This window comes from Lissotriton helveticus, chromosome 8, assembly GCF_964261635.1.
Source record: "Lissotriton helveticus chromosome 8, aLisHel1.1, whole genome shotgun sequence".
In the NCBI taxonomy this organism is placed as follows: domain Eukaryota; kingdom Metazoa; phylum Chordata; class Amphibia; order Caudata; family Salamandridae; genus Lissotriton; species Lissotriton helveticus.
The window spans coordinates 1,290,304,541-1,290,332,189 of NC_136069.1; the positions used below are offsets into that span (position 1 = coordinate 1,290,304,541).

Here is a 27,649-nt window from a genome sequence, read left to right on the forward strand (position 1 = left end):
TCTGGAGACATCACACTTGTACTCCGTCTAACTGTACCCCTTTTGGACCATCTCTCCTCCCATTTGTCCAGATCTCTCCACACCCTTATTCCCGATATCAACTCTCTTATGTGTGTTTTTAATCCTGTAGTTCTCTTCTCGTCTAGGTCTTGGTCTGAGTACTGCAACCTATGGTTACTCTGTAATGTCTTTGTTCTGGACAAATCTACCATGTACCTGTCTGCCAGGTTAGACAGTTTCTCATGAATTGCTCTGGCCTTTCTAGTAATATCCTTTGCTATAAATAGCAGTTCATCTTGTTCGTACAAATCAATCCTTTCCAAAGGCACCGTCCCTTCTATAATTTCGTCTAGATCAGATTTTAGGTTGGAGACATCAAGCCTTTTAACCTTTATAGCTGCTTTCAGTACTTCGGCTGTCGGTGCTCCTTCAGCCTCTCTCTCATCCCAGCTCCTAGTTCTACGTCTAGGCTCTGGTGTGTTATGTGGAGTCCTCCCATGCTCCCATCTCTCTAGGTCCCATGCCTTTCCATCTTTTCGGGGTGTATGGTGAAACACTCCTTCGCGCCTCATAGCCCCGCATTCCCCATCCTGTCTAGGTTCTCGGGATGCATGGTAAGGCATTCCGTTACTCCCTCTTTCTTCTCCCTGCATCTGTGACCTCTGATCACTTGATGTATGACGTAATCTTTCACTGTTCCCTCTTTGCCAGTGTTGTACATCTTCCCCAGGTGCGTGATGAGTGCACCTAAACCTATCTCTGTACTCTTGTGTTCTTTGGTCTCCCTCGTTTTGCATGAGGCGAGACATCTCCTCACACTCCATACTCCTACCATTCTGCTCCTGCTGTTCCCTCCCATTCATAGGACGTGTAACTCCTCTATTCTCCTGACTTTGACCCTCTCGCCCCTGACTGCTTTCGCTAGCCCCGCAATGAGATACAGTCCCGTTACCTCGGTTTTCCCACTCGGGTTCTGTTCTTGACCTATTACTCGGAGTTACCGTGGACCCATCCCATTCTCTCAAGTCTGCTCTTAATTCTGTGTAAGATTTCGGCCGTGGTCCCCTCAGGTCCATCGGTCCTCTCTGACCTCCCTGTCCTGTGTTGGGACCCACAGTCGTATCGAATGGGGTGTTCCACGTTACCGATCCTGGCAATTGCTTCCATGCATTTGTCGTGTTATTCCTCCTTTCCATCTCAATCCTTTCTCTATCTAACCGTGCCTGCTCTTCCCCTCTCCCATGATCCGGATTGTAAATCGACACTATAGGTCCTATGGTAACAAGTACTTGAAGAGCATCCGGTAATCCAAAAGACTCAGCCTTTTCGGTGATTGGCGTCTTTTGTACCACAAACCTTCCCACCACACTCTGTATAGTGTTGGTTTGAGGTGTCTCCCCGCCTTTGATAGGTGCCCATTCCGATATAGGGAGTGGTGTAAACCCCTCTATGGCAGTCCCATCTTCCCTTGCTAGTCCTCTATCTTCAATTTCCCCAACTCTCGGGGGTGGTCTGTCTATCAACAATCTGTTTATCACATTGTCCTCCGAATCGCTCTCCTCATCCTCTTCCATGAGGTTCCTCCCACCTACCACCTCCCTCATTGGATACAACTTCTCTACCTCAATAGCCTGTACCCTCCATCTCTTTGCCTCTTCGTCCCATTTAGAATCTCGCACTGCTCTTACCGATCGAGTCAATCTTTGTTGACGCCTGTTCAAATTCCTGTCGTGTGCCGCCCTAATCCATGCATTAAGGGCCTCAAACTGGGTTGGTCTAGGCGGGGGTTTCAATGAGGACATGGTTGCTTTTAACCGATGTAACACTTCTAACTTAAACGTCCCATACTTAGGGAACTGCATTTCTTCATTTCCTTCCGTAAGCTTATTCCAAGCCCCAATCCATAATATCGTATGCAGCCCCACATTCGCTGCCATATAATGAGCTGGTGTACCCTCCGGCGGTGCCTCTTCCCCGTAATAATGTTCACTTCTTTTTCTTTTAAAAATCCCTTTCAAACACTTAAAGCACTTCATGATTTCTCTTTTCTCCGCGTTTGTTTACTTCCTGATGACAATCCACCAATCTCAGCTCGGTTCTCGCCAACTGGCCTATCAGAACGCGACTTCTCACTGACGTCGCACTAGCCGCCCAATCCCGTCGCGGCTCTTGCCGACGTCACACCAACCGTCCTATCGCGTCGTGGCTCCTCACTATCCACCCTATCTCAGCGCGGCTCTCGCCGACGTCACTCGTCCCCCTTCGCAGCAGTTCCCCTCCTTTTTCAGCTCGTCTCCGCGTTTATGCATGCGTCCCATTCATACTTCGAAAAAATGATTACTTCCGTCCAAGCGATCACTTTTCTTTGACTGTACGCCCACAGTCAATCTGTAATTGTCACCTTAACTGGCGAAATGTCTTTCCGTTTACGTCCAGACAATCGCCTTCTCTGATAGGTTACTTACACACAGTAACTTTCGACCAGCGTCCGTTACTCACACACTCACTCTTGCACTCCCCCTATCTCGGTTCTGCGGTGGTCAATGGTACCTCATGACCTCCGTACTATGGTTGGCAATTACTCTTGAGTGTTCGATACACCTGGACCACTTAAGCTCTACCTTGAACTTAAGATTTTTACCAGGTTGCGCGCGCTCACAACCTTCTCACAATCACGCTACAGACATTCAACTCCGCAAGACATTACAATACAAATACAACACAAAACACCGCAATCTGTTCACGCATGACCCTTGTTATACTCACTCTCCTCCGATACTGCTGCTTTTCTCGCACCGTCAGCATCTTCTTCGGCACGCGATTCTTCCGCTGCTCATCTCTCGATGTCTAGCTCTAGGGGCCTTGGGGTAAGCTAACCTAATCTAGATTACCTTCCTCAAGAAGATAACCATCCTAAACTGCTACCAACTGTTAACGCGGGGTTTCTGGTCACTAGTTATCTTACCAGATCCCTAATCATGTCGACTGAATCGTTGGTACCTGTCATTGAGTAAAAGACAATCTACTACTAGGTTAGTCAATTAAGAACTTAGACCACTCTAAAGAACCACTTACCACTGGGAAAGGTTAAAAGTTTTAATTCAAAGTCAAAAGTATCTGAAGATACAAACATCTCAGAATAAGGTTCAAAAGGTATACAGGTATTAGTACAAAAAGATACTCTCTGAATATCCTTAAACGACAAAAGGAAATTATCAAAACTACTTCAAAGAGCATCAGTGTTGCAAGAATCGCCGTGAGTTGCAACCTGAGAGTCATTTACAGAAAAGGAAAATATAAGTTTAGTCTGTCCCTACACTAGACTAAGTGACATCCCTACTTAACAAGATCTTTACCTAAAAAGGTGTCAGCCGTGGTGACTTCCTAAGAAGATCACGCACTTCTCTTAGTCTCTTCTGTAAATCGGTCTCTTGTGATCAGCCTATCTGCCTACCCAACCGCTTTCTTAGGCTCCCAAAATCATCTGCTCTCTCTCTCCCCCGGGTCGCTTTCCCTAATACAAAATCACATTTCCGATAGGAACGCCCCTCGGGACGCCCCTCACGTGGTACCGATTTCAGCGGCAAAACTCCATGATGATACTCTTCGGGACCCTCGTTAAAGTTGACCTTGGTTCCCAGGCTTCTTCTCCAATTCGCTGGTACCCCCTGAAATTCCTGAAACCTCCTCCAGGCCTGCGCCAGGCGTCGCTGAACAAAGCTCCATTCCTTACGACTGATTAGGACCCCTCGCACCTGCATTCAGACCATCCTACAGTGGGCCTCAAATTCCAGACTCCACCATATCTATAGGCCATAAAACATGTGTAAAACTTTGTGCTTGGTGCCTCTCGACCTCTTCTCTAACGAGCACATTGCAGATCAAAGAAACAACATTATCTGTTCAGGCCTACTTGATTTACATGAAGCGGGTCCCTGCACTCTGAAAACATTTAACTCGATTTAAACAGTATTCTTTAACTAGCACACATTTCTATAATGCAACACATCTATAAAACATATACTTCAATACTATGCCTAATAATACATTTGCACTCTAATGACATTAAAGATCCACGTCACTAAAAGTGTAGCAGCATCTTTCGTTTCCTGTGAAATGCCATGTGGCCTACACATCTTCATGGTTTGCAGAATTACATTTCGTTTTCCCTTATTCATTTAACGTGTGACTCCAACATCATTTTAACATTTCTACACCCTCTACATTAGTTTTCCACTCTTATATATGCATCTATTCTAATTAAAACAAACACTCATATATTTTCACCATATAAGTTGACACTCTTGTGCAATACAATTTAACTAATACTACGTGCTTGTAAATATGGTGTACTTATACATTTTTTCAGATTTGTGCTCTCTCATAACTGTAGCTTCTTACATATGCTTCACATACCAAAGTCATTCGACATTGAGTGCAGCTGTCCGTCTACTGCTGGGTCCAAATATCGAAATAATATATTGCCTTTTTAGGCCACTACACTAATTACCTATTGGAAACTCTATACCTTGTGGTGTGATGTGCATTATCCTCTAGGTAATTAATGGACAGTTCTGTCATTTCTGTGAAGATCTGTTTTTAAAGCCCATTCAAGAGCAGGACCCAGCTTTATGAGGATGCAATGCCTCTCCTTATTCGCCTTTTAGGTGGAATTTGGAGAAACCTACTAATTATCTGGCTACTTACTTGTCTGGACAGTTAATGTTTGCTGTTGCTATTATTGTCATTCCTCCTGCTGTGTACCTTACCTCTACAAATACTGAAATGGTGTGTGTCGATAGCTTTCTGCTTAGATTCTTGTGAAACCTTTATGTGACGGGCTTGTACCTCACAGGCCAAAGCTTAGCCGTAAATTCTTCAAAGTTTGATAAATTGAGAACCAATGTGATATTCATTACTAACACATGTTTTAACATCATTTTGAAATTACAAAAATGTGGGAAATAACGTGTGCTATGAATATTCCAAGTTATGTGTACCATTATGGCTGCAAGACTTTAACTACCTTTCTAAAAAGTACACCAAAACTGGCTGTGTTAGCTACATCTAACATGGTACACACTGAGAATGACTGCTTCGTATGAGTAGATCAGGCACGGCCAGATGTCAACTGAGCGCTGCTTTATTTTGTATTACCTAATGCAAACGTACAGCCAGCTGACGAGTGTGTGACATATAATGCCCTAAGTATGACCTCTGACTCTATGATTATAAACAAACTGAAGCAACAGATGCAGGAATGCCAGGCTGTTTGCTAATTATGTTTTTTCCCATTGCGCACACATACCTGTGTAGTGAGGTATGTAAAGTATGGAGAGCTTATTATACAATAATGAGGACAGTCAGAGGTGAACAGAGGTATGTAAAGGTGCATGCACTCTGGAAAGTACTTTTCCTGCTGCTGATATACTCATATGTAGAGGAGAGTGGAGTCGGTAAACGGTTAGGGCGGGTCAAAATCAGTTACGTCTGCCTTACCACAATATTCCAAAATATAATGTAAGTAGTACTGGGGTCATTTTTGGACCGTGTCCAACCTCATGTAATGTTCCTCATTTGATGTATTTGTGCAACATATATCCTAGAGGTATCATTTGGATCCTTGCAACTATTTATTTTGATGGGTATATGATAAAAAGAGACTTTTCAAATCTTAAAGCGTCTAAATATTTATTTCACGACTCCAAAAGCATGTGTTTTCCAGGATCTACAACGACAATCATCTGTCACAGAACTGAACATTAGTGATCTGTTATTCTAGTGAGACAGGTAGGTAAAACCATAAGGGAGAAGGAGGAACAGGGAAGATGGAACGAGAATTAGTGGACCCATTATAACACATCTCTCTCCACAGAAAGGCAGTAATATGATTGTCCATTATAAATGTAACAGGGGGATACAGTGTCGATATCTACATCAGGCGATCTGACATACAGAGAGATCAAACACAGTCCCAAAACCAAAACAGCTTTTTATGCTTGGTTGCCTAGAACCTCTCTGAAGCGTAGCTGTGGGCTTCAGAACAGAGCTATGATAACCCCGCTAATTCTGCACAGTACATATATTCCCCAAACTGAAATATTATGTACCTTAACAACACTTCTTCTTACATTTACAATTCTTAATGGTTCAGAAAACTTCGAAGGCTTTTCGGAGCCCAGCCATTTTTTTTAACATTAAGTAAGTCGGCCATGCTCTATTCATTATTTTTTTTACACATTTCAAATAATTGTATCAGATGATGTAATTTTGCTGATTTTCCTTCACTCATTCGTCTGTACTGACCTTTTCCACTGGTGTGGTATCAGGACTATTCAACCATAAAGCCATGAGATTTGTTTCAGCACTCCTACCTTCAAGAGTCCAGAAGGGGGATACCTGAATTCATGCATTAGGGTTGGTATGGTAAACCAATATCATGTCTAACAAATCCCTCTTTAATGGTTTCAGAGCTCCATTGGACTCCATTGTTGCTAATCAATTCTTCAGGAATGCTTTCACCAGCAAACACTTCTCCTAATAAATTATGAGAACACTTGTCATGGTTTGAGATACAAATGTTGATAACATTCCTTTCATGTGATAATTAGAACCTGGCCAAATAGGATTAAAGATGATAGGCATGCAGAGGGCACACAATTTTTAGTGCTTTTAGAAAATAATTGCTCACCTCATGATGAGCTCCAAATGAGTATGTACTTGATTTGCAACTGAATGGGGGGAAAACAAGCTTAAGTTTAATTCTGAAAACACAGAAATACTGATGGTTGATTACCACAATGAACTTTGGATCCACGCATACTGGCCAATGTAATTGGATAATGAACCTAATCCAGCTAAAACTGCTAAAAGCCTATGTGGCACAGTGATACTCAACTATCCTTGACTGCTCACTGAACCTTTGCTGTTTCATCCTAGTCCTAAAACATAAACATTCTTAGGAAGACCCTCCCCCTATTTTCTCCAGAATATAGATTGGGCATTAATAGGATCACAGTAGGATTATGCACATTTTCTTTATTTGAAACTCCTGAAATATTTTTTAAAAAGGTTCAGGTTATGCAAAGTACCACATATCGTCTGATTTTGAGACTCACACAGAGTATCGATGCCAGTCCCTTGCTTCAAATTGCACTGGATCTCAGGCTTGCAGCAGGTACAATTTAAGACATGTTGTAATGCTCATAAGGCGTTGTATAGCAATTGCCCTCAAGTTATCAATAATCCACTCCAAAATTAATATCTTTGCGACTCCTGACAATTTCCTTTCAGAATCTGCAATTGGCTTGAAGGATCAAGAAACCAAAACCTGGTGAAAAATCATTTACGCACTTGCTAACAACACATAGAAATTCTTTCCCTGTTCACCTATGCTTTAGGTCCTCTATTCAAGCATTTTACTCCCAACTGAATACATGGCTCAATCGCCTTGCTTTCATCATGCAAAAGTGTAGAATATAATTTAGCTTGTTTGTGACTCACCATTTCATGCCCATAAACGAATGGTGATTGTGTGTATTACAAGAACTAGTTAAAATTACATGACATAACATAACTTGGACGTATTTCCCTTTAATTCCAGTCCGACTCATAAGATGTAAAATGTATAATGCAATTTAGCTACAGGGTTTGTTGTAAAACAACGCAGGTAAAAAAAGATATTTGCCAGTGACATTTACCTTGTCTGAAGCAACATGGACATAGCAAGTTTTTACTCTCGGTTCAATCCATACTTCGCCATCAATAATATTTCCCTTTTCCATTTTTTTATTGTAAGGCCTCTCCCCAGATAGTTTCGCGTACCAAGTCCATTATTTTGTCTCTTGTGGAATCAGGGAGAGTTAACGATTTACCACAAAAGAACCTTCCCTCATCCAAGAGAAACTCATGTCGTATTTGCCAGAATGAGAAAGGGCACCAAAGGCATCTTTCGTATCTGGCCGTCCATTACACACTCACTCATTAATTATTTTTGCTTCACTGCCTGCTGACTCGTGTGACTCCCAGCCTTCCTCATTGATTCAGAGTTGTACAATCAGTCGAAGTATCTCCTTCATGTATACTTCAGTCACCGTAGGTACAGCTGTGGCCCTTGAGGGTAAGAGCGGTGAGGCTGGGTGAGGGGGATTTTGACGGACACTGACGAGGGAAAATTTAATAAATAACTAATTTTCCCTCATCATCATCATCTGTCAACCCCCCTCGCCCCACTGGGCCCCACCGTTACACCGTTCTTACCTGCACATGCAACGTACAACTAAAGGTATTCAAGAAAGGTAATCAGCAGCAATGTTTTTGCTCCCCAATTCCCAATATGATGGAATGGTTCCCATTCCATCATAAAGTTCAAATGTGTCAAACAATGACACCACCTAGCTCCCCTGGTTGAAGTGTCTCCTTTAGTGGTGAAGATAAAAATGATGGGTGTATGATTATTTTGTACTACAAATGGAATGCCACAAAGGTAGAGCTTGAAATGGTAAATGGGCAAAAAGCATGCCAGTGCTTCATACTTAAACACAGAGTAGCTCTTCGTTCCAGCACGCTTTAGGACACGTGAAGCAAATACAATAATCTTTTCCTTACCCTGCACCACCTGTGATAATGGATCTCCTAAATATTTGCAGCTTGAGTGCTTGATAATGGTATAGTGAGTTGTGTATTATCTTCCCAGTGTTGAAGCCTTACTCATTTGGATTGGATTTCCTCAAAATGTTCTCACATTTCCTCAAAATCCTGTTGACAATTTTCTGACCAACAAATGTACTCCTTTCTTGAGGAGTGCTCTCAAGGATTTTACAAGTCTGGCAAAATTCCTGACAAATTTCAAATTGTATTCAGATGTGCCAAGAACTGATTTCATTTCCTCTTTGTTTTCCAGTAAATATGTCCTCTTAATAACCTCAAATTAGTTATCCTCCTTGAAGAGTATGATTTAGGTGAGTTACTGTACCAAAACAGATCCAGAACTCCTCTTTCTTTGCTGTAAACCAAGCCTTCATTAATCTCGCCAGCACTGATTGTAGTGTGGTATTGTGACATTCTACCTCATTTCCATAAACTAATATATCATGCTAGTTGGTTAAAGCAACCACAAGGAGATGATGGACGGAGTGCTGAAACTTTTCAGACAGTAACCCCGAGTCCCAGATCTGGGTTGAATAAATAATCGTTCTTTAGCTCACTTCACCACCCCAGTTCAAACACAGATATATTCAAATCAGTGTTGGCCTTGTGCCTCATGAGAACAGTCCAGCACGAACTGCCAAGCCATGTCTTCACTGGACCGGAAACAGGCATTCTGGGACTAGTTATGGGCTAACAGCCCTCATCAGCCAGGCTAGCTTGCATCCAGTAGCAAAGTGAGCAAGGGACCCATGTCTGGGCATACCCTGCCAACTTAGGGCAAACAAAGCTAACAAGGACATAATGAGCGGAGCTCTGAAACTTTTGAGACACTCACCTCCAGTCACAGATCTGGGTTGAATCCATCATTGTTCTTTAGCTCACTTCGGCACCCAAGTTCAGACACAGCTAAATGCAAATCAGTCTTGACCCTGTGCCTCATGGGAACAGTCCAGCCTGAACTGCTAGCCGTGCCTTCACTGGACCAGAAACAAGCATCCTGGGACCGGTTTTGGGCTAACAGCCCTCATAGCCAGGCTAGCTTGAATCCAGTAGCAAAGTGAGCAAGGGACCCACGTCTGGGCATACCCTGCCAACTTAGGGCGAACAAAGCAAACACAAGGAGATGATGGACTGAGCGCTGAAACTTTTCAGACACTAACCCCCAATCACAGATCTGGGCTAAATCCATCATTGTTCTTTAGCTCACTTTGCCACCCCAGTTCAGACACAGATATATGCAAATCAGTCTTGACCCTTTGCCTCAGGGGAACAGTCCATCCCGAACTGCCAAACCATGTCTTCCCTGGACCGGAAACAAGCATCCGGGGACCGGGTTCGGGATAACAGACCTCATCAGCCAGACTAGCTTGAATCCAGTTGCAAAGTGAGCAAGGGACCCATGTCTGGGCATACCCTGGCAACTTACGGCGACCAAAGCAAACACAAAGAGATGATGGACGGAGCGCTGAAACTTTTCAGACACATTCTCAGTCACAGATCTGGGTTGAATCCATCATCGTTCTTTAGCTCATTTTGCCCCCCCCCCCCAGTTCAGACACAGCTATATGCAAATCAGCCTTGTCCCTGTGCCTCATGGGAACAGCCCAGCCCAGACAATCAAGCCATGTGTTCCCTGGAGTGGAAACAAGCATCCTGGAAACCGGTTTCAGGCTAACAGCCCTCTTCAGACAGGCTAGCTTGAATCCAGTGGCAAAGTGAGCAAGGGACCCATGTCTGGGCATACGTTGCCAACTTAGGGGGAACAAAGCAAACACAAGGAGATGAGGGACGTAGCGCTGAAACCTTTCAGACACTAACCCCCAGTCACAGATCTGGGCTAAATCCATCATTGTTCTTTAGCTCACTTCGCCACCCCAGTTCAGACACAGCTATATGCAAATCAGTCTTGATCCTGTGCCTCATGGGAACAGTCCATCTTGAACTGCCAAACCATGTCTTCCCTGGACTGGAAACAAGTATCCGGGGACCGGGTTCGGGCTAACAGCCTTCATCAGCCAGGATAGCTTGAATCCATTGGCAAGGTTAGCAAGGGACCCATGTCTGGGCATACCCTGCCAACGTACGGCGAACAAAGCAAACACAAAGAGATGATGGACGGAGCGCTGAAACTTTTCAGACACATTCCCAGTCACAGATCTGGGTTGAATCCATTATTGTTCTTTAGCTCACTTCTCCCCCCCAGTTCAGACACAGCTATATGCAAATCAGCCTTGACCCTGTGCCTCACGGGAATATTCCAGCCCAGACTATCAAGCCATGTCTTCCCTGGACTGGAAACAAGCATCCTGGAAACCGGTTTCAGGCTAACAGCCCTCTTCAGCCAGGCTAGCTTGAATCCAGTGGCAAAGTGAGCAAGCGACCCACGTCTGGGCAAACCTTGCCAACTTAGGGCGAACAAAGCAAACACAGGGAGATGATGGACGTAGCGCTGAAACTTTTCAGACGCTAACCCCCAGTCACAGATCTGGGCTAAGTCCATCATTGTTGTTTAACTCACTTCGCCACCCCAGTTCAGACACAGCTATGTGCAAATCAGTCTTGACCCTGTGCCTCATGGGAACAGTCCAGCCTGAACTGCCATGCCATATCTGTCTTGGACCGGAAACAAGCATCCTGGGACTCGTTTCAGGTTAACAGCCCTCATCAGCCAGGCTAGCTCCAATCCATTGGCAAAGTGAGCAAGGGACCCAGGTCTGGGCCTACCCTGCCAACTTAGGGCAAACAAAGCAAACACAAGGAGATGATGGATGGAGTGCTGAAACTTTTCACACTCACGCCCAGTCACAGATCTGGGTTGAATACATCATTGTTCTTTATGACAGATAAGACATTATATAACCCCTCAAGGGTGGTTTGAATAAAAGGTTAGAATTCATCAGACACTTAGGCTATGCTGATCAGCATCCTCTTGAACCTAAAGACTCCTAATTGAGGCTTAAAAGAAGGGGGTGGTCTTGAATCAGGATGTAGACACATCTGATCAAAATCAAAGCATAAGTCTTTGACTGTTGTATGACAAAACCACGTATGTCTAAACCACGCATGGCTTATCAACACAGTCCAAACAACGACTGTGTTGTTCCAACGCCTTACTTTAGCACTGGACTTTTGAATAGTATAAATTACTATTCCAAATCCAGTGTGTGTATTAGTAGACGTGTTGGACTTAGAATCCAACACCAGTCCAACACTGTGTTCCTTAAACCAAGTCATTGAAACAACTTGCGTGCTAAAATAACACGTGGTAACGTCGCAGTCGTAGTGCCTGCATTGTATAGGCACTCCTAGGTTTTGACTGCATGGTAAAGGATGTTTCCAGTCTATGATATTGAAGCATGATTAATTTTGCTTAAGGTGTCAGAGATTGAAGGTAATGTGTGAGAATCAACCCACATCTTTGTATTCAAGCATGAGGAAACTATATATTAGACCCCATGAACCTGGTTCGCCTGCTTGTCATCTGATAGCCCGGGCCATGGCGTTGCTGCAGTGCTGCGTCCTACTTGTATACCTTGTGCACCCATGTGTTTGCTGGCTTCTGCGGGTTGCTGCTGCATTGTATTAAATAATGCATCCTGTTGATCTGATGTTATTCCCTGGTAAACACAAATAAAGAAATGTGAAACAAGAAATAAATATAAATAACGGTGACTGGGACTTGTTAGAGGTAGCGTACTATATGATAGAAGCCTAGGAACCTGGATAAGCAGGATGTTAAGCTATGAAAATTAAGGGGCTTATTTAGAACAAAGTGACAGAGTGTGGTGTTAGATTTATGTCTTAATGCCATTCTCAGTCACTTCAGAAACGCAGGGCTGCACCGTATTCACAACAATATGGTGCAGCCCTGCATTTCCCCCTGCCCTGGTGCTAAACTTAGCACCCTAGCGCCAACGCAGGCACCCTTGCATCATAGTGCAAGGGTGTCTGCGTTGAGAGGAAGATTGTTTAAGTGCAGGAAGGCGCCTATGTATGCCTAATGCAGCATACATAGAAGTTGCAAAATGTAATTTCTTTTTTTGATTGTTTATGTTCAGGAAGGGTCACTTTCTTGCACATAAATAATCAATGGCAATTTGCTGTTTCTATGTGTGCTGCACATCACAGCACATATGGAAACAGCAAAAACGAGGAGAAAGCAAGCATTTATCCTTGTTTCGCCTGTTTAAGACCAGGTTTTCCCTGGTCTTAATTTTAGTGCTGCCTCCTATTTACACCACCCTTATAAATAGGGGGCAGTGTCAAAATCAATGTGTCTTGCAGTGGAATGCCCACCACAATATCCAATGCCCTCCTCTTTCTCGCTAAGTACAGCGTGAAAGGCTGCCTTATTTACAAGGCAGCGTTAAGTGGCTTAACGCTGCCTTATAGATAAAGCAAAGCCCCTATCATTATCACCACGTCACTGAAAGTGACGTGGTGGTGACGATAGGGGCTTGTAAATATGTGTTGAATATGTATGCAAAGAGTGACTATAAAATCACCAGGGTACAAATTCACCAGAGATGGTATGTAACAAAGAATTATAACTAGTGTCACTGTTGAAAAAAATCTAGAGGGATATTTGCGTACAGTGGGGCAGATTTACAAGCCCCTTGCACCACTTTTGCGTCACTTTTCCCATGTTAAAAATGACGCAAAAGAGGCGCAAGGGCATTGTAAATAAGCCCCAGTGTCTGTTAAATGTTAGCTTGCAGTATCATCACATTGATGAGCACAGGGAGTAATTAGGTGACTAGTGTCCCTGTTGAGAGAGGGAGACAGCACCGTGATAGTGAAACGAGAGATGGTTCATGCTGCAGAGCACAGCTCCCTTCAGGCCGCAAGTGGATGCTGTTTCAGTCTGTGAAACTCAGACGATCGGTGCTCACGAGTAAGCACCAGAGGGGGATGCTGGGAGCAGAAACAATAAACTATGTCACACCTAGCTGGCAGATCATTAAAAGGCCGCAGACAGGCGAACTACTGAAGACACTCCTGTGAGATTGTGCCAGGTGTGATGAGCAGGCCCTCTGATGGGAGCAGAGAGAAATGAAGTACATGACGCCCAGATGGCCGATTCTTTCCACACTGCGGGCTTGTGCATACCGAAGACATTCCTAAGAGGTTTTGTAGGTCACCTGACCAGCTGCGCTGACAGAAAACATTATGAAAGCTTTTTGCTGACAGTAGCTTCGTCACCCCCGTGTGGCTGTTATTTCAAGGTCACGGCAGGCACAGTACTGCATGTTCTAGTAAATGATCGCAGTACATGATAAAAGAAGGCTAAAAGGCGCTCTATGCGACAGGCCAGACAGTTCACGGGCTTTGAAAACACTTTCTCCAAACATAGGCAATTGTCATCATACCAAGCATCTACTGGCTGCAATAAATCACTGCATGGTAATGCAGAATACAGATCAGCAAGCAATAGTATCTCCCACTCTAGTCGTAAAACGGGGACAATATCACTGGTACTGGCTCCCAGGGCCACATTAATATGAGCAAACTTCAGCAACAGCCGTATTTGTGGGAGATCAGACTCCTTGCACCACTGACAATGCATACATTGCATCTGCGCAGAGCTGATGAAGATGGGAAGTTGTGGAGCCGCTGCTATCTACACCACTGTAAGCTCATCCTCATCTCCAATGATAAAGAAGCATTTGCAAAGCAATAGGTCTCAATTTACGCAAGTTTGAGCTACTGACATTGTAAATAACAATGGCTTTTATTTTTGTTTTTCAAACATAAATAAAAGGTATTGTCATTTAAAATGCCAATAGCTTAAACTCGCATAAATGTGAGACCTATTGCATTGCAAATACTTGTTTGCACTACTTCCCATGGTTGGCATACAAACAAACGCATCCTAGAAGAACCTGATGCGCGCGTTCGTTGCTCTGAATAAAGACCATTTCCATAATCCAGCTTTGCCCCCACTGAAATAGTCGCAACGATCCCGCATGACTTTGAAGGGGAGAAGAATTACTTTTCAAAGCTGTAGTTGACAGAGAAATAACAGCATGACAAAATCTGAAGGGTCAAAATCAACTCCAGAAAATTGGAACCTCTTGATACTCAGTCCTCTAAGGCTAGAGGGCTATTTCCTCATGGTCGCAAACTTTATTAAAGTCTCAAAATTATTAAAAATAGAGGTTAGAACCCTGTGGAACATTATTAACTGTCCAGTAACCTGAGGTAACCCATCGTTGTGGGCATAGGCTAAAAACGATGACAAGAAAAAGAGCCATATCACAAAAGATCACTAAGGAAGATAACTTGTGCTCCATAGCCTGAGGCGATGCAGGTGTTGTCATGTGGTACACCCCTCTGTCACTGGGGCAGCAGCTGTATGAAGTAAGACACTATGCCCTTCCTGGCTGCGCCCAAGAACTGCGAACACTAGTATTGATGCATCCGCCACTCTTCCCGCTTTGCCTCATCCCACACAGCATTCACTCCTCAACCAACTTATTGCTTACTGCTGCCGGACTCAACTAATCTCTTCAGCATTATTTAAAGACACCGCAGTTGTCTTATCGCGATCTTCAGGCCGCAACATTAAAGTGCACCGCAACATGATGAAAGTGCCAAATCAAAGGCAAAGAACAATTGGAAAGTTTGTAAAAGGCAGAGGCTGAACAAGTGGATTAATTTTTTAAGCAGTCATGTCAACATACGAGACTATGGTCATAATGATGGGAAAACAGATGTAACATCTAACTGAAGATATGCCTGCTTGGTATGCGGTTTCATAAACTAATGAAATATATGGAAATGCATGCATGAACCCTGGAGTGGAAGGCCATTTAGATGCAATGACCATCCCTAACAAAATCAGTATAAATCTGCATTGATTTAAGTCGCATCAAGGCTGGAGCTAAACCCGCACTCATGCCACCCACCCTTGGCAGCCCCATCCAATGAAAATAGCCTTTCTGTAAAGGAGGGACTTGAGGAAACTTTAATTCAAGCAGCTCCGAACAGCAGAGGTATATTTAGAGCCATTGAGTAGTTTCCTAGCACGCTGTGCTCCTGACTGAACATTTGCATCGCGCTTTCACTTTCACTGAAAGTGGGGTGCAAAAATAAACATGGGTGAAAACAGATGGCCCCGATAAAGATAAGAAAATGCTTTGCGACAGACGCAAAGCAGACAAGACAGTCCGGATGGGCCGGACAAAAAGGCAAAAGGGCGGAAACAAAAATACCTCATTTCCAATGGCAGGCCACGCCAGCCAATGGAAATGAGGGGCGGGGCTTCAGGTCCCCCTCTGTAATCTGCTCTCTTACAATATCTCTCGCCCATCGACAGCACTTTGCGCTGCAAAGCCAGGCGAGACCTAAAAAGAGATTTCAAACCCTAAAGACTTTAGAAGTGAATTTCATTTACCACCAATGGCTGTCTGCTAATATCTACTGGAACAGTATTCAGTCACAGAACAGAACATTTATGAGTTAACTTTCTAGCATGATCAGTAGGTCAACCTATAAGAGAGGTGTCAGGATTCTGCCATTCTGCCATTAGGTGGAGCTCAGGGGGTTGTGGGGTGCAGATGTTAAGCCATATTATGACAGAACTCTTTGCACTCTCTTGCATTCATAACTCCAGATTAAATTCCAGTCTAGGCTTCCAAACCCTCTTCCTGATGCCTCATGGTCCTTTTAGTCCTTTCTGTCTCCAAGGCCTGCCCTGGTTACATCCAGGTTGTAGTGCTCTGTCCTCTCTCTTGATTTCTGTATCCAGCAGCCTTACTAATCATTTTATACCTGCCTTCTGGACTTGTCACTTTCTTGTCTCCTATTGGTACTCCGTTACAGGCATTCCTATTTATTGTATTGTGTCTCCTGGTGTTGATGGTCTTTGCCTCTCCAAGTCCTAGTTTGGACTTTTTTTATTGGTGGTTCCTTGATTTTTTTGCACCTAGTTTACTCCTTGCACCTGGCTCTCTCTTGCACCTGTGCTCCTCCCCAAAGTTTCCAGCTATTTCTGCCCCGTGAATCCAGAGTGCAGCAGCTCACAACTGACTTGGTTGTTTAGCGCCCTCATGCTCATCCTTGCTGCTTGTCTTTTGATTCAGTTTGTATCTCTTGTTTTCCTGCCTCTTGGTTTCCGTGAAACTCATTGTTCTTAGTCTTGTTTGCAATCTTCCGGATCTGCCATGTCACATGTGAACTCCTTACCTTATGTTCAGTGTATTCCAGTCTTGATCCTGACCTTGAGTCCATTACCTCCTCGTCCTGTCTCCCCGTCCCATTCCTTACAAGTGAGCAGCTAGTCTGCTCCACAGAAACCTAGTACCTAGCAGAGCTATTTGCCCCTCCCCCAGTATGGTGTCACTATCATGTGACAATAAAGGAGGATTTTCTTTTGCCTTCTTGTCTGTTTATATTCAAATCGTGATTGCCTTTGCTACCAAATGTGCCAGCTAGATTCCAAAGCTTGTGACTCTGGCACAGAGAACCACCAGGGGCCATTTCTCCAAAGAAGCTGCTAGGTATCTCATGAATCTCTGATATGAATCTGATCCTTGGTTTCTTGTAAGATCCTTTCCCTTCACCGAGAGATCACTAGCCAAGGAGCATGCAAACTGTCATTTATGATAGTTCGTCTTTCAGTTTCATGGTCACAGCCTATTTGTGCCTACTCCATTCCTCAGATTCTGTCTTCTCTCCCTTCCATCCCAGCTTTCAGGTACTTACTTGTATATTGTGATGATTTGAGTGTATTATATGATATGGCTGTGTGGCCTTACCGTGGAATACACTCGTAAACACTGTCTTGGGTCAAGTCAGGCTCGTTTGCACAACTTTAAGCTCCACCCCGGGTAGCTATGGCTTCTAGCAGCAAGGCTCAGGCAAAGGAACTAGTGTAAAGCATTTAACAGTACAAAGCAACGAAATAAGAAAGGCATGTTAAAGCTAAGAAGGCTACCTGCAGCTGGGCTACTGATCTATGTGTACAGCAGTCCTAGCGAAATCCTTTGGTGGGGTCCTGGTGTCCCTCTTGGGTGCCAAATCTAGACTCAGGTGGTACACTCAAGTTCTGCTGACTTGGTGCAACTTTTGCCCATTAAGGATGTATCAGTGCTTAAATGCTGATTACCCCAGATTTCAGCTGTAGCGCTCAGTTCTTAAGCAAGCCTCTGTCATTGTACAGTATTGCCACAGCACATGCCTCAGTCTGTTCTCTGGTATATGTCAGAGACCTGCAGCACAGATCTTGCTTCATTTCCGCTTCTCGGAGGAGACATGCCAGCTGGAGGCTTGACCCGTAATCTGAGGGAAGATGTCATCAGGATGATAGTGGGAGCTGCCATCCAATGTCCTCACAGGGAGGCGATGACTCTGTCAATTGTGGACCCTCTTCTAGGTCACGGGTGAGGCCTGGTAGGTGAGCCACCATGATCAAGGTCACAGCAGCACAAGTTGAGTCACACGGGTGTCTCAGTTGCGGTGGCACGTCACACCTTGGACACAGGCTTGGATGGAGCCGACATGTTCATCTTAGGCACATCTTCTAAGTGGTGGCACACTCTGCCTCAGGCACAAACTTCATGATAGCAGCGGTGAGGGCTGCTGACTGTGTTACATCCTAAAAACCCTTTCATGGAAAGACTGCTGCCCACAAGCCTCAAGGTGACACAAAAAAGTATACAAAAATGATGGATTGAATGCATTAATTAATCTCAGCCACTGGTAATTACTCGTGCCAGATCCCAGGCTATTGTTATTTTTGACACCATGCCACCTCAGTTTGAACTCAGCTATATGCAAAAATCGGTTTTGACCCTGCTCCAATGGGAACAATCCAGCCTGAACAGGGATGTAACCGAGTAAATATCAGTGGCTGAGATTAATTCAAGCATTTCGTCCATCGCTTTTTGAATGCACAAGCTCAAAGGCAGCAATCCTCCTTCAGTTATCAGGCTCACATACCACTGGATGTCAAGCTGCTCTGGCTCCTCTAGTAAGTCACACCTCTGTAGGGTTGGGAGGCTTCTTACCTTTCTCAGTAGCAGGTTGACTCTCCATTTTCTAGTAAGCCATACTCCAGGTGATGTCCCACCACCTCTAGGAAGCTGGCTGTCTGGCAGGCACAAACCCTAATTATCCAGTAATCATCTGAGTACTTTTTAAATCACACCCTTCCTTGACTGAATAGAACCTGGAACTGGAACACATGTGTCAATGGTTCCCACTTTTATACAGGTTAAGACACATGGGATATAAATTCAATTTACTTGCACTGTCTAGGAAAACAACCAATCCTCCGTCTTGTGCACAGGATTCTAAAATGAAACATGCAGTCCACCATTACTCTGGTTTACTCATACACATACTACATGCACCACACAGGCCACAAACATGCATAATAAACACTTAGGATGTTAGCACAAGGAACGGGGTTATCACATAGAAACAAATTTTATAGGAGTGAGCTAGCAGGCCTCCACTCCATTGTCACAGATATAAAGGTCTGGTCACTACTACTGATTCAGGATACAAGGTATTCTGCCACCACTGCTCTACCCTGCTACAACCATGACAGGGATGTCAGTCTATTATCTGACAAATGAGAGCATGTTTGGTGCACCACTCCAGGTCCGGGCCCTCACTATTGTCAAGCGATAGGCTTTAGCCTTTGTGCAAACACTGCGTTAGCATGAGGCTTGGGGCAAAATCAAAAACCTGGACACCTCACACTTACAGCCGGGCACTCAGGTCAGCAAAACACAAATATGCATCATGTAGGGGACATTTCTATCCAAACAATGACAATTCTTGCAAAACCAACAATCACCAGTATTGCCCAGGAGTATTTTGATTATTAATATGTATTGTTCAGTTTAGTGCCTTTCTACCATTCTATACAGTGTGTAGGTTTGCCTTATTTGTGCCAATCTGACATATAATTGTATTTAAACTAAAAGAAGGTAGTATTGTGCATATTTGCTTTGCAATTGTTTGAGATATAAAGGTATGCAAGTGTCCGAATTTAGTTTGCTTTCTCAGATATTAATGCAATGTCTGGTGCTTACATTGTTGGTTCACTGATGGTATTAGAACTCAAATACCATTTGTCTTACAAACACGTCAAGGCAGGCGTTTTTGGTAATACCTATAAGAAAGCGATATTAATAGATAATTGTCCTCGTTTTCAAATCAGGGCACTTTTAGTTACACCCCTGCCTGCATGAGAATAATGTATTGATTAAAAGCAAATGTCAGGAATCAAAAATAAATAGATGCACATTGATAAACACTGCAATTGCTATTTCTCTTTTTTATCATGTTGTCGAATGACAAAAAATGCAATTTACTTGAATCCTACGACAGACGTATAAGAAGGCATCATGAAACATCACCATGTTTGACGCAATGAAAGAATTCCAAACAATGCTTGTGTGGTGTTTTCTTCTCCTTTCATTGTGTTTGGTTCCAAATATAAGGGGCGAGTTCGACATTTTATCCATACTTGTCTTTTTGAGGAATAAGGTAAGGGAGTATGATGAGTGTCAGTCTGAGATGTTGAGAATATATATTCGATCCTTCATTTGATATACATTTTCAGATTTGCTGATCCTCAGGATTTCTGTTGGGAAAATCGTCATAGTTATGATTCTTTAGTACTAATAGCGTAATATATAAAAGTTGACTGCTAATAGAGACATTACAATTCACCAATGATTGTATGTGGTCTGTTCAGTTATGTCTTTTGTATCATGTAAGATGGATGGTGGAGTACAGGGTTTCGTTTGTCACTTACTCATCCACAAGAACCCCACGTACAATGGATCAGGCTGATGGATCTTTCTTGTCAGCTGAGATGTCAAATTAAATCCCAAAAATTCCAAAATAAAGCAAGACCAATTATCATTACCTTAGTTCAGTCAAAATAAAGAGTTTATTTGAGTTAACAGGTTTTATTTTATCTCTTTTTGTAATTCATTTGTTTATTAAAGTATTATATTCTAGTAATCATCAGTAAAGATTAACAATCAATAAATCGATATTTAGTAGGAAGATGAATCAAGTCCGCAAAAATAAGCATTGATAACGTAAATATAACAAGCACGTGCCATTAAGAAACATCCCTATTCTAAGCTAAGGCTGAGATAAATACAACAAAGGTTGTAGGTGTCACCTCAGAACTCATGAAGTGTTCTGAAGAGAGAATGGATCATAAACATAAAGCTTTGGCATAATAAGCTGGAAAGTAATATCAGCTCAAATAACAGCAGTTCAAGGAATGACTAAGATTTCCCATAAAGAGATGGCCAAGAAACTCAGTTCAGAGTCTCCTCTCTGAGAGTCTGGGGAAAGGCAATCAGTATGCTCTGCATCAAAGGGTGAAAGAATCTGTCTCACAGAAAAATCTGCTTGAATCTGCTTAAATAGTCTAGGAACAGGCAGTAATAAATACACACATCTTCTGAGTTTGTAACATAATTGTTCTTTCTTCTTCATGTCAACCAATAGGAGGTCAGCATGCTCCTGGGTCTACTCTCCATCTTCTCCCCAGTACAATCGTTTTTCAACCATGTTCTTGAATGTTGTGGGCATATCCTTTCTTGTTTGCAATATCGTCTTCCCATGAATCATTCTCCCTGTCTACAGGTTCGGGAAACAACCTTTACAACGCAACTTTTACAACGCACTACCATTACAACGAAACTTTTACAACGCAACATCCATTACATCGCATGCCATTACAATGCATCCATTACAACGCATGACCCTACAACGCATACCACTACAACGCATGTCATTACAACGCATACCATTACAACGCATAACATTACAACGCATAGTACCGTTACACTATCCAACAGTTACCCTACTGTTGCACCACCTGGAGTTAGAATAGTAATTTTTACCCCTACACTCTCCAACACTTACCCTACTGTTGCACCCCCCTGGAGTTAGAATAGTAATTTTTACCCCTACACTATCCAACACTTACCCTACTGTTGCACCCCCATTGGAGTTAGAATAGTAATTTTTACCCCTACACTATCCAATACTTACCATACATGCAATGTAATGTTATGCATTGTAATGGTGTGCGTTGTAAAGGTAGTATGCGTTGTAATGGAATGCGTTGTAAAGGTAGTTTTTAAAAATTCGTTGTAATGGCATGCGTTGTAATGGAATGCATTGTAATGGATGTTGCGTTGTAAAAAATGCGTTGTAAAGGTTTGCTTTGTAAAAGTATGCGTTGCAACATCATACATCCACAGGTTCTGTGCTGTGACCCTCACTATCAGTTGTCTAATGCAACAAATGTCTAATCAGTAATTAATAAACAGTAGCTTTCAAAGTTGCAATGCAAGCAGCAAAGAAAGGAAAGATATCTTGCACATTTTGCATAATCTGTCATATTGTTGCAGAACACTTTACGATTCCCCCAGGGTGTATTCCTATCTGAGCTTTACTTGCCATTGCAGTCTGAATACGTACTAAGAGGGTTTTTATATCATGTGAGTAATGAGAACCCCATATATAATCCAGATAATACTTGATGGTAAAGACCCCATGTATTGATGGGAGATGTTTGCAACATAAGTAAGAGTGTTTCTAGGTTGGTACATAAGAAATATACCAGTTGGTGGAATTTCCAGTAGTCCTAGTCTTATAGACTACGTTCGGAATATTGTGAGTTTAAAGGTGTGTGCAATCTGTCAAGGAATAGCTCTTCTAGTGAGGGGATCCCTCTTTCACCCCAACTGTTCCAATGCATTTTTCCACCTATCAGCAAGCCTGTGTTTATCCAGATGAATGCCTTTTAATGTACTAATAGGTTTTAGCTCTCTTTGTGCAATTTTTCAGTTAGCTAACATAGATCAATTAATTTGTTTGTTCACTGTAGGTGATTTGTTGTGTATATAAACTCAGAAGGACGTCTTAGGATGATGAAACACTTTACTTTCTATGGTCGCCTATGCATGTTCTTCATGTGGTTGTGATAAGAAATAGGTCAATTGTGATAAGTGAGTGGGCAGGTAGTATTACATCATATGGAGTAATTAAAACCCTCTATAAAAGGTGTTTGTTGACACTTTCAGTGATTTTAGTGTTGGTCTAATTCTGCTCCATACATACAATTTAATGTCGGAGATAATGTCAGTTAATAATATTTTATGAACCAGTATTGGCAGAATTGCAAACATATAATTTAATCTTGGTGCCTTCATTTTTATTGCTTGCACTCTACCCTCTGTTGAGGTTGTATCATTTCACAGAATTATTCTTTGTTCTGTTCATTAGATAGTATCAGGTTGCCTGCCACCAGCTCCTCTAAATCTCTATTAATGCAGACTCTCAAGTATATGAGTCTTTGAGTGATCTATTGCGTGTCATAGTCACAGAAACTAGTTTTGGTGGTAGAGTATATCTTAGGTTATTCTATACACTTACTTAACACTTACGCTAAGCCCAGGGCCCAACCCTGCGCTGTGCAGGGTGACAGACATCTTATTTTACGTTAAACTAAACATGGAAATTCTCTTAAAAGAACAAAGTTTAAAGTGGCGTCATAGTTAGGAATTGTAACGATATCTTAACTTGAATAACATAAAATAAGCTTATAAATTCACTGGAAAAACAAAGGTTCAAGGAACATTATAGTAAAGTGAATATTTCATTATAGTTCACAACAAGAGGGAGAAATCTTTTTGGAGACGGCAATCACCACTCCTAGTGAGTGGTAGGTCCAGCCACAGCTGTGCCCTCAGATGAAGAGTAATTACAAAAAGGCTGGGCTGTTCCTAAGCTTAAGGAATATACGTGTCCCAGTGGTGTACAGGATGTTGTAGGGCCTCGTGGAGTCCTACGGTTGGGCATCCATTTTGTTGGATGTAATGCCCTCACATACCCTTTCAGGTGTCATGCTTCATCATCTGGGATTGCTCCTCGTTGGGTCGGCGGTGCAATACCCAACGGGCTTCACCTCAAAGAGTGGCTCTTTGGCGGAGATCTTTTATCCAACTGCCGTTTAGATGAAGTGCGGGTGCGGGGCCAGAAGTGCGTAGACGTGTAAGTGTGGGTTAAAATAAAGCTAGGAGTACCAGGAATGACTTTATTCTGAGGGTCCCCTGCTCTAATTAAAATCAAAACTATCCCGTACTCGCTGGAATATTATGCTTCCAATTCACGACTCACGGTTTAGTGTGTGCTATAGTCGGTCAACATGTTTCTCGCTCTCGTGCAATGGCTAGCGATTCTTCAGGACCTATAAGTAGAAAGTGTATCTAAGGTTTCGACTGTCTACGTCAGTATGGTTAGTGTCTAATATTTAGAATACATTCAAGTGTAATTAGCTCACAGAAAAATTGGTGTTTCCTGCTGATACCTGTGTTGGGCTGCATCTAACTGGATTAGGAGAAAAGGAGCAAATCACAATAGGTATGGAAATGAAAGAATGGGTAATAATGTACATTCCTTGTGACATGTTAGATCAGGTGCTGCTAGCATGTGAGTAAAAAATAAATGAACAAGTGTTCGTGTAAATCCTTAGTGAGCAACATGGTGGGCATGCTCCTGTGGACAACTGTAAAAAACGTATGGTTAAAAACAAATGTAGCATCAACAATTTAAGGTGGTATGGCTTCTAACTCACCTAATTGGTTGTGTATAAAAAATGAACGTGTCCATCTGTAACAAAACTGGTGCTCATGTAAAGCGCTTTGATACCTGATATCTTCAGGTCTACCTTGCGCTATATAAACTCTGAAAAAAAATTATATATAAAAATACTTTTCCTGGCAGAAAACATCAGTGTCCTGGAGGATGGGGTCTCTGAGGCACTGCTTAGATCAGGCCACGCCGCCTCCTCTAACAAGGCAAACAGCTCCCGGGGATGGGTTCTCTGGGTCCTAAGAGAGGCATGGTAAGGGGGATCCCATGCCTCCCTACCTTTTAAAATGTTGCCTTGCCCCAGGGTATGGGGTCCTGGGAGGCAAAATTCAGCTCAGCTAGGGGGGGCTATTGTCCCCCTCCCAATCGTGTGCCAGACTCCAGGAGATGGTGCCCCCAGCCCTGAAGCTGGCCCAGGGAGAGGGGTTCCATGCCGCTCTCTCGTTCTTAAAATGTGTGAGGTCCAGGGGCATGAAGTCACTAGGGTTAAAACGGACTTAGGAGGGGCCCCCATTAACGCCCCTCCCCATAAGTTAAAAAGATTCATGTGGGTTGACACCCAAGGGTCATTTATAAAAACATTACCAATAGCAGATTCAGAGTCACTGATGTTCGAGGGTTCTCCCTCTAAAGAAGCTGCTCTCCGTCTAAACCTGGGAACTACCCAGAGTTCATTGCTTCCTGTTTTGCTTAATGTATTCTGCATTCTGAGCCTGGAAGGGTATTGTCTTAATTTATAGTGGGTGTTCCTTTGTGTGTGGATAAAGCTGTACCTCTCTGATGAGTTTTACCTAAAGGAAAACACCCCAGGTGTTCCTTGTATTCATTCCAGGTGGCTTGGATGATATTTTACCAATCCAAAGGAGTTATATTGTGCCTGGAGTGGTAAAAGGCTTTTGTCATTTGTCAGCTCAGCGCAGGGGGGTAACACAGGCCACCACAGCCCCCGCAGTGCGGAGGTGGCCCCTCAGCTCAGCACTCTGGCCGGAGAGCTCCTGATTGAGCCTGGAGGGGGCCCCTCCACGCACCTTGCAGGGAGGCCCCCTCAAGTTTTGTTACACCAGTGGCTCAGCGTAAACGAAACTTTGCTAATTCAATGCTTAAGGACTTTGCTGTGGAAATGGCAAAATACTTTGGCCCTTTCTGGCTCGGCATGGGTGACACTGGGCTAATCCTATGCTCAAAACTCAGCTAGAAAAGCTGACATTTGAGGTGAGGAGATTCAGAGTGTCACTGGTGTTGTAGGGTGCTCAATATAAAGCAGCTAATCTCTGCCAAAACCTGGAAACTACCCAGTTTCTTGCTTCCTGTTTTACACATAAAGATAGGTAGATAGATAGATAGATAGATAGATAGATAGATAGATAGATAGATAGATAGATAGATAGATAGATAGATAGATAGATAGATAGATAGATAGATAGATAGATAGATAGATACTAATTAAAAAGCCCTATTTTGTGTGTATGTGTAATAGAAAAATAGATTTATCTAGACATTGAATAAACAAACAAAATGAACACCTCAGATGTGCTGTTTTATTCATCTATAGTTTTGGCATGAAATGTACAGTTTCAATGGTTACAATGTCACATGAAACTGAATGTCAACGCATGCAAGGAATAACAATAACAAAGGGAAGATCAAGCAGGGGTGGTCAGATACAATTAACTGTGAACTAGGAGCATAATTTGTGTGGTGTAGAGTGGCCTCATCATGGCTCTGATACTATATTGTGAAAAAGAGGAGGAATACCGTTCTGAAGTGTCATGGTACTGGAAGTAAGAACCAGGGTTACTCGGCCAGTGCTCAGCATTTAGGTATTTCAGACTCACAGCCGCACATTGTTTTCATAAAGATTAATGCCCAGTCTTGGGCACTAGTATGTCATATTTTCATTGTATATAAGCATGTGTAATGAAGTTAGCAGTCCAGTAGCTGGGGTGGGCGGAGCTAGGTGGGCAGAGGGGAAGAGGAGGGGACAGGATAGGAAGGGGCAGTTAGAGTAGGGACGGGGAGCCGAGCAGACGTAGTGAATAAAGGAGTTGAACAATCACTACTGCGTCTGTGTATTCCTTGTAGTGAGATACTACAACTGGCGACAGAGGGCGGGATCCAGCAGCAGACCCACCAGACTGCACCCCGTCCCGCAGCGTGGAGCGTTCCAAGCTCCGCTGCGCAGTGAGGCCGAGGAAAAGAAAGAGCGCGGAGAAAAGCGCCAGAAGAAGAGGAGCCGACAGCGCGGGACGCGCGAGACGAATGGGCGCGAAGACCCAACGAAAACTGTGAGTGAGAGTCGGGAGCCCACTCCGACATTGCCCCATCACTCCTCAAAGCATTGCGCTAGTGAGAAAAGCGCCGCGCCAGCAAGCGGCAAAGCACCCAGCCGGCACCGACATTGCCGGAGACTGAAGTCTGACCGCCTGATGCGTGAGGATTAGCATCAGGGCGGCGCGCGCAGCGAGAAGGTCGCGCTGAGCGTCGGAAGACCCCCAAACCACCCCTGTGAAGTTGAAGCTGCAGCCACCTGTACCTGTGAGTCCAGCAGCCCTGGGTGTGAGTGGTTGGAGAGAGGGAGAGAACCTCGTGTATGGCAGAGGGAGCGGCCATCTTTAAGTCAGGCGACTTCTGGGACATCCTCCCTGGGCAAAATTGAGGCGGCCATTTTAAAGTCAGGCATCCAGAAAAGAGACAGAGAAAGCAAATATTGACAAAAGAACAAGCATTGGAACGAAAACAAGCATTGATAGCTACAAGAAACGAACAAGCATTGCTAGCCACAAGAGAACGAACCTTGGAAACACATACCAGTCGCTGACGCAGGAAGTGGGCACGGGCGCCAAAACTCATCGCCAAGATGTCCAACCCTCCCGCGCAGAATCCCGCGCAGAAGGACGTCAAAGGAGGCACCCACCTGCGAGCCCCGGAGCCACTGTCAATCACTACAGGAAGCAGCATGGGACTAAAATGGCAGGAATGGCTAGAGGACTTTGAGGACTATATTGAAGGGTCCAAAATTGAACCAGACAAAGACAAGATCATAGCTCTTCGCAACCTAGGGGGACGCGAAATAAGCAAGATCGTCCGAGAGATCCCAGCCACCGATGGTGACACCTATGATAAAGTAAGAACTGTTCTAAATAACCGTTTTCTGCATAAGAGAAACGTCGATTATGAGAGACACAAGTTCCACCAGCAGCGCCAGGGAAAAGAAGAACCACTGAGCTCTTTCATACATCGACTGCGGCGGCAGTCCCAACATTGTGACTTTACCAACTTCTCGCCGGATGCAGAAATCAAATCTCAAATAATCACGGGGTGTCACTCGGAGTCACTGAGACGGCGACTACTGAGAAAG

At 43.6% G+C, this 27,649-nt stretch overlaps 1 protein-coding gene across 1 annotated transcript in view; it reads left to right on the plus strand.

The window, feature by feature from the left end:
* MYO16 (myosin XVI) overlaps positions 1-27,649 on the plus strand; it is a 2,830,569-nt gene that overhangs the window by 1,359,132 nt on the left and 1,443,788 nt on the right. The gene's annotated exons all lie outside the window — the stretch shown is intronic.